Here is an 18,748-nt window from a genome sequence, read left to right as displayed (position 1 = left end):
GTTGGGTCCTGCTCATCTGCGCCTGCCACATCACCTTTACCAAGGAAGAGGTCGGCTAATTTGGCCATTTAGCTGCCTCTTGTGCAAACATTTTTCTGTACTTAATTCTTATTTTTTGGCACCACCAAGATTTAATTTCAAGTGTGATTGAGCTAATTTATTCATTTCTCCGTCATCTTCCTTCTCCGTATCCAACAGCATGGAGAAGGATGGGGTGGTGAAGGCCAGTCCTGTACAGCTCCGTAATGCGACACCCAGGCATGATTTACTGTAAATTTAAATAAGATCTTCAGTAGATAACCAGTTAACTTAGTTGTAGTGTCTATAGTTGACTAGTGTCTGTTCTCACAGCCATTGCTCGGAGACAGCCAGACAGCACAGAGAACCATGCATCCTGTCAATATATCCTGTGTGTCGGTCATTAGTGTAGCAGTCTGTCATTCTCACCTAGGGGCGTTGGCGTGGGGGAAAAGGGGACTATGTATTCATGGCCCTCAAAGATACTAGAACAAGTAGCCATGGATGCAGGGAGAGGCCCATTGAGAATGTTTATGTAAAGGGCCCAAATTTTTGTGCCACACCCCTTTTTCTCTCACCCAGTAAAAACAACATATGCTTGGACTGTACATCAGCAGAGAGCAAACAACAGGTTAAGAGAATATGGCTTTTTTCCACAATGCTGCCAGAATCACATGGCTCGCAATCTCGCAACTGTGTGGGCAGACCTCTGTAAAGTGGGTGTTGAAAACTCAGCTCTGAAAGAAAAGTCTGCAATATGAGTGCAAATGTACATCTGCAAAAGTTTCAAATTAAAGAATTGCCCTTTTGAAACTCAAGTCTCAACGTTTCAAAACATTTTCCCCCAACATACAGTTTTCAGATAACCATTTACAAGGTTTCAAACCCGAAAAAAACTAATAAGTGACAAATTTGAAAATCTGAAAATGTGTAGGAGTAACCGTGTAAAAAGAGTGCTACAATTGTGAAACTAATCTTGGCAGAGATTTCTTTAGCCTGTGAAAACATTATGCAAGCCTTCAAACTCTTGCAAACATTTTGTATTAGATTTCAAACCTTTAAATACTGAGCTTCAACCTTACAAAACTTTTTTTCCAGTTTTGAAATATGACATTATATTATCCTATAGATTTTTAGGTTTTGCACCAGTAAAGTCTTCCGCTGGTGATTTAAATATTATGCAACACTGAGCAACTGAAGGCATTGAATGTCCCACTGAAAATATTACACATAAAAAATGTTAATCATCTTTAAAACCCCTCAAATCCACATTGTGGTTTCCTCTTTCCTGTGTGTGAACTCTTGCTGCCTGACACGTAAAACATTTGGGAATCTACCAGCTCAGAGAGCGATGGATTTTTGAGTCAATCCCCAGCCAGTTTAAAAAACTCAGAACTCATGAAGTGACCCCCGGGGGTAGAACAGATCCTGCAATTAGCATCCTGTTTGCACTGTCACTGCAGACAAACCCAGCTGTGTGTAGAATACTTCAGAGAGAAAAATGCCAGACAGAAGCGACAACCCTGAAGAAAAACTTGCTCTGACTTTTGTTCCTGCAAGATGTGACTCAGTACATTTTAACAAATAACAAATGATTGTGGTATTAAAAACATCCAAAAGGGTTAGATTCAAGCTTATCATTCATCTCAATTTCATTAACTAATTAACCAAATGGTTCTGAATAGCATGAATTTGACAAAAAACAGACAGGTAAAAGCAAGATATAGGCAGATTGAGAGCAGCTAAGTCTATCATCTTTATAACAAATCATAGTTGTTTATTGAAGCACATAAAGTAAAGATATTGATACTCGCGTTCTCCCAGTTTGAGTAGTCATGTAATAAATTTGAGACTAATTTACAAATATTAGATGACCTTCATTATAGGAAGTAAAAGAATAAAACATTTCTGCAACTTTTTAGTTCGTCACATACTCACACATTTTCAGACAGTATTTCATCCTTGACAGCCGTAATTCTTTACTGCTTGACCGATGATTCAGACCGTGATGTGTTTCTGCAATCAACCTCAGGAGACACTTTGGACTTGTTTTTACACGTCATGAATTTATTTAGTTTGTGACAGTAAAACAAGTTACATGAGCCATGATAAACTCCTGTATATTGAACTTTTGGGACTGACTAGAAGATATGCCATAAATGGACTGAAAAACACTCGCCTGCCTTGGCTAGAAAACCATAACCCATAATGAAACACTCTCTGTAGGACATGCTTTTTCTATTCAAAAATAACATCTGATGTTGTGAATAATGTGTTACTCCTCAGATGTAATACAACTCCTGCTTTTTCAAATGTTATTTCCAGATGCTGTGTCTCAATTTGCATTCTTTCATACTTCCAGTTTCTAGTTTTTTGAGTGCATGTGTGTTACACTGACTAATGGCAAAAGTGATTGTGTGGTAACAGTATACATACATATGTACACTGTGAGTGTACACACACACACACACACACACACACACACAAACACACACACACACAAACATGTTTTATCTGGTTTCTTGTAGTGTTGTATACAGGAGGTTGTAAAGGGCACAAATCAATCAAGATAATCAAATAATGTACTCAGATAGAAAAGTATTCAAAAAGGAAGAGGGGGAAAAGACAACTCCTGACAATCCCACAAAAACAACAAGAGGAGAAATAGGTCCCTGTCTATGTAAATAGAGTATACCATCATAGTAGAAAAAAACTTACCAAACACATTAGTTAGTCCTCACCCTCAAAAGCCTTTTCTTATTAAAACTAAAACATACTGTTATAAAGCATAAAGCAATAAGGTCTTTGCTTGTCCAAGCATCAAACCCAAGGATCCAAACCGTCGTAGGCTAACTGGCTCTATCCTGCAATACAAGCACAATGTTTTGTTTTATTTTTTATTTCCACGTCTTCTACATAGGTCCACTGGTGAGGATGCTGACATTATACCTGGGATATGTAGCTTTAGTTATATTCCTGCTATTAATCATGTAAAATGTTTTGTGCAGTTTACAATAATAATTCAAACCAGACACCAAATCAGATTGATTGGATTATGTGGCGCAAATGATGGACACATCTACTTGAGTTAAAAAATATAGTTGTATATTTAATATTCTATTTGAGGGAAAATGTTATTAATGCATTTTTAGTATGTTGAACACTACAGCAAACATCTCATTTGTGATAAAACACTGCAAAAACAATCCAACGACACAGTTTTTTGTCAATAAATTGAGATAAAAATCAGCTTCCCTTTCAACACACCTGAAAGTATCCAGTGTAAGTTATGATTCATACATGATGTAAGGCAGAGCTGGGTGAGATGTGCCACTGCTGGAGGCATCTTTAAAGCAACAGGAGCACAGCCTTGTAAGACATGTACAGAATTAGGTTATGTCACTAGAAATCTTCAATAATATTTGTAGCACAAACTGCATGAATCTGTCTTTTCTGAAGTCACTGCCCTCAGGCGAATGAGGCAGGCTAGTTATACAGCTATCCTGCTGATCTTTCTCAGTCATATTAGTCACTCTAGCCTATAGCTAGCTGCTGTATTATGTTAGTTAATTAGCTTTCCCGCTGACCTGCCTGGATCATGACTGCTACTTTCACGACCAAACAAAGAAATCACCCCTGAAACTGCCACGGACTCATTTGAAATGTGGGAACATGTGTTCATGTGTACCTAATCACAGCCCAATGGGAAGATATCCTGAAAGTTGAGTTGTGTACAGTATAAGTTAATTCAACTCAAAACTTTGTAGATTAAAGAAAACAAACCAGACTTTGTTGTTTGCCCTGATGTGAAGAGGATGGATGTTGTTGTCTTCGTATGTGTATTCTGTATTTACTAATCTTTGGGGTTTTTTTGGTCTTTATATTTCCAGGTAATCTTTATCTTTATTTCATCTTTTTTCTTTTATTGAACTTTTCAAATGTAATTGATTACATAATGTGTTATGTTAAATGTAAAGCTTCTCTACTGTCTTAAAGAAAGAGCAAACACAGTGTCTTATTAAATCTGCTTTGCTGGCAGTAAAAGGGAAGATTGTAACAACCTGGAAAAAAAAGAAAAGGGACTGATATATATATGGATAATTGGCTCAGATAACATATGGACTTATTTGCAATGGAGAAAGCTGCTTATGTCCTCCACCAAAATCATAATGGACAAAGAAATTGTGGAGACATATCATGACATACAGTATCCTGTATAATAAGTAACAAGAACGAGCTGTGGTAATGAACATATATAATATACGGTTTTAACTTTTGACCGCTGTTCTTAACAGAAATAGAAAATACAACTTTAACAATTATTAGTTTGTTAATTAATTTACTAGAGAGGGAAATAGTCTTAATAGGAGTCTTACTGGTACATTTTGGATGAACAGCAGGTGAGACAAAGTTGACAGACTGACTCCCACTTAAAGAGTGATATAGTAATCTAAGGCAATTAAGAGAGATATTAATGATTAACGAATCAATTTTTGTTAGTAAAAGATAGGTAAAGGCACTTTGTTTCAAGTGTGGTGTTTATTCCAGTGGTAGTTATGGCAGATCCATTTATCCCAAGAAAATCAAATAATACTGCTTTGAAATGCCAGCAGTTAAACATGGTGAAGACACTGAAATGAGTTATGTGTGTAACTACGGTTCTCTGCCAGATGTACAGTATTATCTTGGCATTAACCAGAAACATGTCCAGTATAGACAGTCATATATAATGTGTGTGTGCTTGACACACCTCTGAAATAGCCATCAGAGGACGTGATTCCCCTAAATGTCCTCTGCCTGGAGACACGGAGGTATTGCAAAAGCGTCCATAGGTTGATGGATGCGGATCAAACACCGAAACACAAACAGTGCAGCACATGCCGTGATCTGAGAAACATTTGCTGCAGATCAATTTGTTGAAAGGAGAAAAAAAAGTTGTCCAAAGGTGGGATCAAACAACTATACCTCACCAACTGAGCTACCAAACAACAAGTTGATGCTCATCAATATTATGTCTTATATTGTCATTGACCATCTAATGGTTAAAAATGTTGCTCCAATACAAAACTTAGTTGCTGGCCCCTGCAGTCTTCTTCTTCTTCGTTGTCCTCCTCCTCCGCACGTATTCAACATAGTGATAAGTGTCTGCACTGCCTGAATTCTACCAGAAGTAGAACAAGAACAACGTAGTAATGCGCTCTGTAGCGCTGTTTGTCCATTTTCAGCTACTGTAGAAACATGACGACGTCATGGTTATGTAAATATAAATGGCTCATTCTAAGGTAATAAGAACATAATGATTTATTATATACGGTCTTTATACACCACTGAAAGCATTGTTATGGATCCTATATTGCATTTCTGTCGATAGATTATTATTACACACTGAACCTTTATGAGTGGTGGTGGTTGGCCAACTCGTTTGTTAGTGCCACACTCTGCTAGCTTTAGGCACATGAAAATACTTCTCCTTCATCTTGCAAAGCAAATTATTAAATTATTATTATTAAATCCAATATGTAACATGTAATAAAAACACTTGCATTTAAAAATAAAAAACATAACATTATTAACTAATGCTATTGCAAAAAAACAGGATATTTTTCTAACAAACTGTGTCAAAGACAGCAGAGGTGTTGAGCACAATTTAAGTAGTGTGATTTTCAACAGTTTCTTACATAATGTTTCAAATGTTTCACAGCTGGTACCTTCAGTTGTGTTTAGAGTGAATGAGAAGCTGATTTTTGTATGACTTTATTGACACAAATTTGATTGCTGGATCATTTTTGGGATCAAAGCAGCATTATGTTGTAATTTTATCTTAAAAAACAGCTTCAAATAATTTTTAATGGTACACTAACTGTGATAGGTTGAATGGCGTCTCCCTTGTTGCTAATAAAAATCGCACAAACAATGTAAAGCTGAAGAAGACATGTGAGTGACCAAGCTAGAGACTGGACAAGAGTAGATATTGGACTGGCTGAAAGCTATAAAGAAGGTTTCGTCCTATGATGTCGCACTTGCTTGATGTTTGGCTGTGTTAACAAAGTTGTCGACTTTCTAGTTTTAGATCATAAGTAATGTAATCATAACAAATGCACATGTACAGCTGTCCTTATTCAGTGGTGAAGTACACTCTGAAGTGGTGGAGCACCAAATTACACCAAACACCACAAAAACACAAAAAACACCAAATCTTAGAAGGTGTTTTTTTTTAAATGTCAAAACCGAGACATTTGCTGTCGTGAGTAGCTCTAGTTTGCCATTTTTCCACAAAGCCCTCTCTTTCCCTGTTGTGAAGTTTTTTAGCTTCATATTTAGTATATTTGACTCAAATATAAACATTTTCAACATGAGCAGATGTGTGTTCACCATAATTTGTGCCCCCTAGACTGAAATCAATCAATCATGGTAATTTTCTTAAACAATTAATCTGCCAATTACTTTTATTGATTAATTGATTAGTTTAATCTATAAAATGTCATGAAGTACTGAAACATGTTCAGGACAATTTCCCAAGGGTACATCTTCAAATGTCTTTTTTTTCGGCTGACCAAACATTACAAACCCTGCGATAAATTATTACTATTACTACTAAAAGCTAAGTAAAAGCAGTGAATATTCACATTTAGCAAGCTGAAACCAATAAATTTTTGGTATTTTGCTTAAAAAGTTATTTAAATGATTAATGGATTATCCAATCGGATGTGACCTTCATCAAGACTGTTTATGTGATAAGACTGGTTGAGGTAGCTCAGTGCTTCAGGATGGCTTCCTTTGCCTGCCTTTGGAGGTTTTCAGGGCATGTCGATCTGGTAGGAGACCCCGGGGTAGACCCAGAACACGCTGGAACGAGTATGTATTTCATCTGGCTTGGGAATGCCCGGCTGAGGGATGTCTGGACTACATTGCTTAGCCTGCTGCCTACAACCCGGCCCCTGAAGGCAGAAAATGGATGGTTATATGGATGGATGAACTGATTGATCAATTTAGTTATGAGTTCCTCTAATAGGTCATTTGTGACCCTTATGTAACAGAACGTGCATCCAAAACCCTGACTGGAATTTGTCCAAAATAATGTTGTAGCCTAAAAAAGAGAAACTGTGAGAAGCCTGCTTTAAGAAATTATTCAGTGCAGCGGATCTATGGTGATTCAACGTAGATCTTGTTATTGCATAACTCCAGCATACTGGATAAACTGAAACACTGACAATGTTTAGTTAAACTACTGACTCAGCTTTAATGTGAATGTATTGATTATTATAGAGATGATTATGTGATGATACATCAGTATAATGACACTATGACTCATGCATAACTGTATGAAGCAAGTGCTGCTCAGACCATCATATATTGTCATCTTAAGGATGGATGAAATATGTGTCAATAGCTTAAACCCAGGACAATATGCGAAGGAGGAGACTATGTGTACCTCAAGGTTCAATAGGTAAAGAGAAAATCAGCCTTCTTTTGGTACTAGACACACACACGTTGTTTTACTAATTTTCCCATTTATAGTTTAGTTTTTTCCCAACCTATAATTGGATTTGACCTTGTATTTGTTCCAAAAAAACATGATTGTGGCTTTCATTTGAGACTGGTTCTTATCTATGTACAGATAAAATAATAAGTGAGCTAAACTGCTTATACCTGGTGTAATAGGGCCCTATTATTTCCGCAATGTGGGAAACACGGATGGTATCTGGGTTTTCCCTAGCATTATGAACAATTTTTTTCACAGGACTTAAGCCAAACGAATAGAAAAAATTATACTACTATGTTTTGATGTAATTTAGGGGTCTGTCCTCTCCTCCCCATGTTTCACTGAGGGCGGGCCTCAGTGCCTGCTCAACACACACACACACACACACACACACACACACACACACACACACACACACACAAACACAAACAGTCCTATCAAAGAGAGTGGGCGTGCAAGCAAGAGCTCACCACTTCAACAACTCTCAGACTAGCCTCCAGACACACTTATTACCGTGTGTTTGGGCAGCATGATACATGTATTGCAACAATCCATTTATTCTTATGCAACCATAAGTAATTGCACAGACATTTGAATATTTGTACGTGCATATTTGCATGATCAAATTCGTTGATAATGATCCACCACATGATTACACTCTCTTTCCTGATGACAAAATGTGCTTAAATCGTAAAACATAGAATTCAGAAAAAATTTAAGGGAAAACACGGAATTTGGCACAAAATTAAATTGAATTCCTGATGTCGGGAAGAGTGAGGGGATCAAATCATTTGTTGAAATGTTTGCCAAAACAGAAGAGTTCAGTTAATTACTAATAAAATCTCCTTTAATTTATCCTTAAATCTTGATCACACGCCACATTTAAAAAAAATAATTCATGACCTTCAAAGTGAATTTATATGTTAACAAAACAAACATACACCAAGCCCAAGTAGTTGTAAAGTTTCTGCTCTTCTCAGCCTGTGTTCACTTCACACACAGACACAGACACACACACACAGACACACACACACACACACACAAAGAAGCTGCCGTACCTGTGGGCATAGCAGTGTGTCAATCATTCACTCTGGCAGACTTGTTACCATGGTGACTTTCATAAGCACTTGAACTGGAATAAAAAAAAGGCAATGTTGCAGTTATATGGCATGGCAAGGTGAAATACAGTGTGTATTCTTAATGATCAGATAGGGCATACTATCACTAAACTGCACGTACAAGACCATATACACCACAGGATCGAATATAGCCCCATTTATTTTCAGAATATGCTAATCCTGGCAGGGCATTTCATCACTGGCTTTATGGTTTGACTGAGGAAGTGTTTTCTTGTTTTTCATGCGTTTTCCCCCCTTATTAGCCATTTTCTATAAATGTCACTTACTTACAGGCAGCACTATGTCAGATTCTTTTGGTCTAACTACTGTTTAACTGTTTTACTGAGTCTTCTCTATTCTGCCTTGAATAACTGTCTTGTCAGGAATACCTATTAAAGAACAGTCTTCTTTAGTCTGACATTTCTCCAAACTTTGAGATATGTGTAGAAAATCAGCCTTCAGAAATTTCAGTCATTATCACAGCATTTGGCCACAAAGACAGCTTTACTAATTTAGCACTTTAATACACAAAGGTAATTTAAAAGTTCTTTGCATAAGGCATGAAATAATTTAAATAAGAAATACAGCTAATGATATTTAAAAAAAACTTCAAATGGAGAAAAAAGATTATAAGGAGATAAGATAAAAAGTTGAAAGCACACAGACATAAACGGTGCTGACGACCAAAGTGAGTTCAGACGGATTTATGTTTCAGTTTAGAGGGACCTCATCCATGAAAACTGAATACAGCCAGCTGGCTGATGTGCCCCCTTCTGGCTGGCCCTGTGTGCTGTAGAGATTTTGGAAGCGAGACCAAAAGTCCAAAGTCTGTTAACCCACAGATGTACGACTGAACTGAGCCACATGTTGCATCACAGATCAAGTACAGCAGCATGCACCCACATGTGTCAGTACGTGGTAGTAAGTGGTACTACAGTACAACTAGTGGAAAGTTACAAAAAATGCCCCCCAAATCTGACATCAAAGGTGTGGAGGGAGGAGGTTTCAAACGCTGTTCAATTGTTGGACAAGAACTTCATTTAAGTAAATTTTCCTGCACAATGATGCCTAGAAGGTTCTGAATGTTGGTGACGTAACTAGTAACTACCTGCACATTGTGTGGTGGGTTTTATGGCTAGATTGTTCATGGCAAAAGAGAAACAAAGAGGAAAGGTGCATGGGGAACGCTTCTCATTCAGCAGAGTTATATAAAAAAGATGGCATAGCTTCCTCCATTTTAACTTTCTGGGTATTTCCATTCCTTCAAATGTCAGTACTGTCAAGCCCCCCATGAAAAAAAATCTCCAGCAGATAGTGTCTGTCACTTGTAATGGAGTTTTAAAAGGTTAGTTTAGAGATTAGAGTAAACCACCTACACAGCTGGGAAACTCCATCTACCGAGGAAGGCCACTAGAAGTGGTTGAACGCTTAAGAACAGTTCTTTTGTTGTTCTGTTTCTAAAGTCAAGAATGAACTTTCAAGCTCAACCGCCAAGATTATTAGCAGTTTGTCAAGACTGCATTTCAAGTCGAGTCAAGTCAGTTTTATTTATATTGACTGATATCACAAATTTGCAAGGGGATTTGCAATCTGATCAGCATATGACAGCCTTCATCCTTAGACCCTCAATTTGTTTGTCAAAGTTCAGAGTTGATCTCCTTTTGAAAGAGCCAAATGTACAATTAGTAACTTACAAGCAAATCCACCAATCAGGCGATTACATTGAAATGAATAAATTATAAATGCAGCTACAGCTGAGCTCTAAGCTTTTCTGGTGGCATGTAATGCTTGTTGGGAGAACAGTATTTGAAGGCACTGATCCAGGCACTGATTTTGATATCAAAATCAGGAATTAGTATTGAGATTCTCCTCGCTATATATATATATACATAAACAAATTTTTTTTTAATTGTTATTTCTCCAGCAAGTTATATTTATTTCAAATTGTCTAGCATGTTATATTGTGCAAATCATTGACTCTGTTTCTATATAAACGAAGGTTGGTGCACAGAAATCACGCAGCCCTCACTTTAGACATTATTTATAAACTGTAAACCGTTTTATTCACTGCGGGAGTTTTCCTCGTTTGTTGTGGTCGCTGTTTACATTCCACCTCAGGCCTGTGTTAGTGAGGCATTACTTTAACTTGACTTTAACAAAACAAACCTCAGTCATGAACTTCCAAAATACAGACAGCATATTAAGCTCTGTTCCCCGTGCAGCCTTGGGACTCTCTGATCACTGTCTGGTTCATCTTATCCCGACACACAGGTAAAAACTGAAATCTGCTAAACCTGTTGTAAAGACTGTGAAAAGATGGACCAACGAGTCAAAGCTGGAGTTACAGGCCTGCTTTGACTGTCTTGTACAACCAGGCCAGGAACACAATGACTAAAGAGGTCAAAGCTGCAAAGCTTTGCAGCCAACGACCCTGCGTCAGTGTGGAGAAGCTTACGGACACTCACAAACTACAAGAGACCGTCCCCCAACACTGCTGGTACTCAACGACCGGCAGACGAGCTGAATGGTTTCTCCTGCTTCAAACGCTCCACGGTCATCCCAGTCCCCAAAAAATCCTCCATCTCTGGACTAAAAGACTACAGGCCCGTTGCCCTGACATCTGTAGTCATGAAGTTCTTTGAAAGACTGGTGTTGGCCCACCTGAAGGACATTACAGGCCCCCTGCTGGACCCCCTGCAGTTTACAGGGCTAACATGTCAGTGGATGATGCTATCAACTTGGGTCTGCATCACATCCTGCAACACCTCTACTCTCCAGGGACATATGCAAGGATCCTGTTCGTGGACTTCAGCTCGGCGTTCAACACCATCATCCTCAGCACCAAACTCACCAGCTCACTGTGCCAGCCTCCACCTGTCAGTGGATCACAGACTTCCTGACTGACAGGAGTCAGCAGGTGAGGCTGAGAAACATCACATCCAGCACCCGGACTATCAGCACTGGCGCCCCCAGGGGTGTGTGCTCTCCCCACTGCTCTTCTCCCTCTACACCAACGACTGCACCTCAGGGGACCCATCTGTCAAACTCCTGAAGTTCAATGACGACACAATGGTCATCAGCCTCATCCGGGACGGTGACGAGTGGCCTACAAACGGGAGGGTCTCTGGTGCAGTCAGAACAACCTGGAGCTTAACACGCTCAAAACTGTGGAGATGACCGTGGACTTCAGGAGGAGCCCCCCCACTCTGTCCCCCATCACCATACTCAACAGCCCTGTGTCTGCTGCAGAATCCTTCAGGTTTCTGGGATCCACTATATCCCAGGACCTGAAGTGGGAGCCCAACACGGACACCATTATCAAGAAGTCCCAGCAGAGGACGTACTTCCTGTGTCAGCTCAGGAAGCTCAACCTGCCTAAGGAGCTGCTGATCCAGTTCTACACAGCCATCATCCAGTCTGTCCTCTGCACCTCCATCACTGTCTGGTTTGGATCTGCCACCAAAAAGGACAGGAGCAGACTAAAATGGACATTTAGAAAAAATAGAAAAAAGAATCGGTGCCAACCTGCCCTCCATTCAGGAGTTATACATTTCCCGAGTCAGGAAACGGGCAGGAAACATCACTGCAGATCCATCTCATCCGGACACAATCTGTTCCAGCTCCTCCCCTCTGGTAGGCGCTACAGAGCACTGTACACAAAACCAACAGACTCAGGAACAGTTTCTTCCCACAAGCCATCACTCTGATGAATAGCTGATTTCTGACTCACAGTGTCAGGAAAAATTCCTGTGCAATAACCCAGTAACTCTGTCTCTAATCAGCACCTGTTTACTGGTTACCACTTATTATTTATCTATTCACCATTCTCTATTTCAGTGCTGTTCATACTATGTTCATACTATGTCATATTGTATATACTGTATACAAATACACCTACCTCAGATCATAAGGTCATAGGTCTAATTTATTTTTTCCAGCATCTTTTGCATTATGCTCCATCACACTATCTACATGTGTACATGTATGCATGTATGTGTATGTGTACCTGTATATCATATCCACCTTCAACATGTACATAAGAGAATAGTTTACTCTTGCATCCTTTGCACTCTGATTACTGCACTATTTGTCAATATGTCTATATTGTTTTGTTCATAGTGTGTATATTAGTGTTGTCTATTCTGTAGTTTGTGTCTGATTTTATTTTATTACTATATTATTATTTATTATTGTATAAGTAAGCACATCGTGAGCAATGTACAATCCTGAGTCAAATTATGTGTACACATACCTGGCAATAACTGATTCTGATTCTGATTGTAGTAAATAGCTATTTACCATCAGGAGGTACAGTTACTCATTAGCACCGTTTCTTATAACAACAAGAACAAGCAGCCAGGAACACTTTCCCCGCTCTGGATCTGTCAGTGGGGAGTTTTGTTGTGTTTGCATGGGTCTCAATCAACAACATGAAAATCCAATCCAATCCAATCCACTTTATTTCTATAGCACATTTTACAAACACAAAGTTACCAAAGTGCTGCACAGAAGACTCAAACATACAAAACAATTAATATAAAGAGAGCGTCAGGTTTAAATACTAAAATACACTAAAACAATAAAAACATTAGAGGACCACATAAGTCACGCGGAATTAAAAGCCAAAGAATAAAAATGTGTCTTTAGACGAGACTTAAAACACTCAACTGTAGGGGCTGTTCGGACATGGAGAGGCAGAGCGTTCCAGAATTTAAGTCCAACCACAGAAAAGGCCCTGTCCCCCGAGTTTTAAGTCTTGTCTTGGGGACCGCAAGCTGGAGCTGGCCCTCTGACCTCAGTGACCGCGCTGGCGTATATATTTGGATGAGGTCCGAGATATATGTTGGATGAGGTCCGAGATATATGTTGGGGCCAGTCCATTCACAGCTTTAAAAACAAAATCTTAAAATCAATCCTAAAATGAACAGGAAGCCAGTGCAATGAGGCAAGAATTGGATTTATATGAGCGTGGCTTCACAGTGCCATGAGTCAGGCATTGGTCTAGGGCGCATGGCTCTTATTGGAGCTACAGTGTCCAGGACCTCAGAACAGGTGGACAGAAAAACATTTGTTAGTTGCTCTGTGTCTGAGGCAGCGGAGCTGCTGTTGCTTGCACATGAGCAGCGAAAAATCAGGTGATGTGGAGACTCAGTGTTCTTCTGCAGAAGTGAGTCGTCTGTGTTTTAACCCTGTGATGGAAGTCTGGCAGCCTGTCCCATGTGTTCTCCTTCAGCCTGATTCACTCCAGCACGCTGTCACCTTTGAACAAATTCAAGTCAACTTCATCCCTGGAGCAAAGAATCCAAAACCTGTCTGTCAGTCTATCTGGTGGAAGAAAATGTAGACATTCAACATGGTGCAACTTGGTGTACCAGGGTTTAATGCTAACTTGACTCTCTCACAGTTACTTAGTAGGATGCTGAGTATCAACACTGGACTATCAGGACAAAATTTGACCTGTCTCTACTAATTTCTTGGGATAAAAAAAGTTACAAAATGGAGACAAAGTGTAAAAAAAAGAAAATGTAACATGTAAAGCAAATATGAAGAAAAACGTACTAGAAGGCAATAGAGCATAAAAGAATGCAGTGAAAGGACAATGAAGAACTATGCAGGTTTAAAGATGATTAAGGACATTAATGGGGTATAGAAAATTAACCAATGAATTCAGTAAATGAAGAAACCAAGCGTGAAGTTGGAGCTCAGTCAAACCTAAATCGGGCTACTCATCTGTTTTTACTTTTGCACTCTGAAGAGCTGCTTCTTTATTTACCCCGTCTTATTTAGACGAGGCAAGGGGAGCAGGAGAACAAATAAACATGCATGTATCCACTTCGCTACACTCAAATATGTATTCAAACACATGGAGAAGGTTTGGAAACTCAACCTTTCTCTAACGAGAATCAAATTTAGATTAGCTGTGCATCGCCATGTTTGAATTGCACCAGGTCTCATGAGATTACACAAATGCTCACAGTGTCATCTCTATAGACAGGTTTCTGCGCAACAAGGGGCAGAAAGCAGGACTCTGTCTTCTCGGCATATCAGTTTATACGGCATATCTAGCTGCAGTGTTGGGTAAATTACTCAGAAATTGTAATGACTTATGTTTTAGTTATTCATTTAAAAAGTAACAATATTACTTTACTTATTAGTGGGTATTAAAAGTAAATAGTCAAGTTACTCGTTACGTTACAGTTACTTTCAACCACCCCTCCCCATCCTTAAAAGTGATTAAAAACCAGTTCAGCAGAAATTAATCCACTTTACTGGAACAAAATTAACCTGAGGAGTCAACAACCAGCCGAACTGAAAACACTGCAGCCTCTCAGACCAGAGGATGCTGTATCATATAGGCTATAGATATAAGCTATTTAAAAATAAAAAAACAAAGCAGGTCCCTCCCAACATTTTAACTAATCGCGTATTCATAACATCATCAATGAGTATGATTTTTACAAAACATGTAACTATTTTTTACACCACTGTCTGAGATAAAAAAAAAAAACGCGCATGTTATATTAATATGCGAAATCAAACACAAACAAACAGATCCAATTCTGAAATGACAATTTATTATTGAGTTAACAAGAATTTATAAACAATGCGTAAACTAAGTTGATTACAGTGGTTAACTACAGCCTTCTGACCTGCTACCAAAGTGCTTTTGCCCCCTGGCTGGGCGCGCATCCAGTAGTGTTTGTATACCAGAAACCCATCTATAGCCACATTGTAAGTATGAGGTTCTAAAACAATAAAATTGCTCTTATACAACAGCATCACTGTTGTATAACCTCTGAAGCAGCTAGGGGTAAAGTGTCTTGCTCAGGGATTCATTGGTGGGTGTGTAAATGCGTCCCTAAGAAGTATAAACCCTTGAAAAACTTGAAGGACATCATCACCCACAAATGAGGGTTTTTGTGAACTCAGTTCTCCTCTGATTTACTTAGCTGATGTTGACATCAGAAAACTGTGGTGGACTCTTGAGGCTAAAGTCAAGATGGAGGTCACAGTCTCACCTGTGCTTTATTTCACACCTGAAAAGACTTTGAAACCTAATTCTGGTGCCACAGGGAGCAGGACAAACAAGTTATTAGGAGTGTTCTCTGAACTGTAAAGGGTGAAAGCCTCTCAAAACACCTTTGCCCGAAGGAGCCAAATCAAGTATGTAGTTATGAAATTGTTATGCAAGAACTCAGCATTGGTTTGGTGAAAACATGATGCATTCACATTCAGCTGCCCCGATCATTTCAAAGATATTTGGTAGAAGTTAAATCTGGATAATTATGCCAGTACTAAGACCACAATAGAGTGTATTACAGAGAGGAACATCTTTTTCTTCCTTCAGAGACATTTTATTGACTAAATGTGTAATGAAAAAAGTATAGATTCATTGATAGCCATACTTAAAAAACTTAAAACTTGACTGACAGAAGCAGAAAGGTCAGATGGGAATAGTGTATTAAACCAAATTATGTAAATGCCTGTCTCTGAAGAATATTGTTGGAAGTGATGACATGAAACTGAATTCTGCAGCCAAAGCTCCTTAGGAAGGGCAAAGCTGAGTGCTGGCAGAGACAGACAAGAATGCAGAAGACGGATGTTTGATATAGAAAATGTATATACCATAGCTACACTGCATAGAAAGCATTTGGATAATTGCTCTCAGTGACAATTTGACAGATCTACTCACAGACACATCATTAATGTACTGGCAACCCAGCAGGAGTGTTCATTTTGGTGTGCAGCCAAGATAGTGTGTAAATCTACATCAAACCGATCACCTGTTGTGCAGTGTGTCAGGGCATGGCTTCTAATGCAAAATTCAATAAAAACATTTAAATACCACAATGAAAGGGAAAAGTGGCAGCTCAAACTGTCCTCAAGAGGCTGGAGCCATGTGGGTTGAATAAAGAGTAAAGTCTATTGACCCTTATATAAACCATCTATCAGCCATTCTCCTCTACTGCAGGTGGGGCTTAACTGAATGAATAGGTTTCCTAATGTGAGGTTTTCATTTATTCATTCATTCATTTCTTACCAAATTACTAAACTTTTTGCTCAGACTGAAATATCTCAATCATCATATTGGATGGATTGTCATGAAGTTTGATTTGACCCCCTCAGGATCCAAACAATGTTGGTTATCCTCTGACTTTTTCATTTGGCAATAATATCATTAACATTAACATTTTTATTTGTCCTATATGCTTTGGTTTATGACCAATTACCTGCAAAACTAATGGCATTTACATCAGCCTCAGTTGAACTTTGTTCATTGCTAATTAGCAAATTTTGCTGATAAACATGGTAAACATTATACCTGCTAAACTTAACATGTTAGCATGTCACTGTATTGCCAAAGTAGCATTAGCATTAGGCACATCCTTTATAATTATGTAAAAGGGAAACACAAAATGCAGGTGGCAATTGAAAACCTTAAATTTTAAGAGAACGGAAAACTTGGCCAACTGCATCAAGAAGTTAAATAAATGAGGTCAAATTAACCTTTCTCCAAGCATTTTCATTTGTTATCTGTTATTTGTTGTTTTAAGCTATTGAGAACATTTTTAACAAATGCTTTCAAAAAGTGATGAGGACAAAATCTGACATTTTAAAAGGTGATGGGGACATGACCCCAGTGTAAACAACACAGATGCTGACACCTTTTTATCCTGTTGACTTTAGCCTACATTACATGTACTTAGGCCTGCTGTGCTGCCTCTGCAGTAACAGTCTGACGTGTTCTGCTGTCAGACTGGCGGGCTTGTAAAAAGACCCGCCCGTCTCTGCCTCTGATTTGCCGTCAGGTTTGGTCATAGAAGTAACGATTGGTTAGGCATCTCTCCATAGGGCTCTGGGCAAATGCAGCTGTAAAGTTGCGAAGCTCATGCCTGAGTGGAGTGGGTACATAACCAACCAACGAAACGATGACACCCCCTCCCCGTCCCTCAAATGTTTTCTCATCGGATCTGCACAAATCACGTAGGTGACCCATTTTCGTTTCAAAACGGCGAATTTCGCTGAAAGGTGAGGAGTTTGCATGCCTGCATTTTAAAATTCTTTGGGTTATGCACTGTTGAAAATATTGACTTGACTTAATTAATGATAAAATAATCCTTTTGTTTGCTTGAAATAGTACAGTAAAGCTATGACAGAAAATAAGGGGAGAGAAAGAGAGATGACATGCATGCTTGGCCAGACTGACATAATGATTACATGGTCAGCATCTTAAACCACTGAATCACCAGGACGCCACAATAATGACAATAACTACCACTACTTTACATTCTACTTCTGAGATATTTTACTAATACTACAGTTGGGATTTTTTTTGTTGATATAATAGTATCAATAGTCAGTAGCAATCAGTGAGCTACAGTGAAGCAGCAAAAGCTGACTTAATAGTGTGGTAACTATAAGCAAAGTGCACTGTAGGCAGCTGCTGCCTGTGGCCATTCATCAGCTTTCAGCCCATTTTCACCCTGTCCACATCTCTTTGTTGAGTTTCATATGGAAGTTTGAAGCCCTCTGTGGTGTTGTCTGAGGTGGAGTAAACACGATGACAGCTGCAGCAGCTATCAGAGCTTTGTTCTGAGCCAGATACAAAAGAATGCACTGATTATTTTCTATCTGGTTCAGAACAAATTCAGTTAATCAAGGTCATCATGATATTTAGTGGAAAATTAATATGAGAATCCTCTGAAGATATAAATGTAGGCTATTCTGAATAAGACAAATACAGTACATTCAAACATCATTTCATAATCATTTAAGATGTACGTGACATAAATGTAGTTTTTAAGAGGGTTTATTGTAGTCCAACACGAGAAAGATGAACAGTCAGTTCAATTTAAAGACCCATTTTTAAACAACACTGCCTCTCACCTGCTTCAAATTGGATTTATATGTATTCATTAGAAATCACGGGACTTTAATGTGTGTGTGTGTGTGTGTGTGTGTGTGTGTGTGTGTGTGTGTCCTAGGCAGTGTGTGTTTTTGCAGTGGGCTTTAGTTTACAGTCATACAGTAAAACGTGCAGCGGCAGTGCTCTGCGCGGCTCGGACCATCTGTGACATGCCTTCTCAGCATATCATTAGACCTTTTTTAAAACAGCAGACTCTTTGAC

This window comes from Micropterus salmoides, unplaced genomic scaffold (assembly GCF_014851395.1).
Source record: "Micropterus salmoides isolate LMB-PRFRI ecotype aquatic unplaced genomic scaffold, ASM1485139v1 Ms_hic_scaffold_7, whole genome shotgun sequence".
Classification (NCBI taxonomy): domain Eukaryota; kingdom Metazoa; phylum Chordata; class Actinopteri; order Centrarchiformes; family Centrarchidae; genus Micropterus; species Micropterus salmoides.
Note: the sequence above shows the minus strand (reverse complement) of the source record.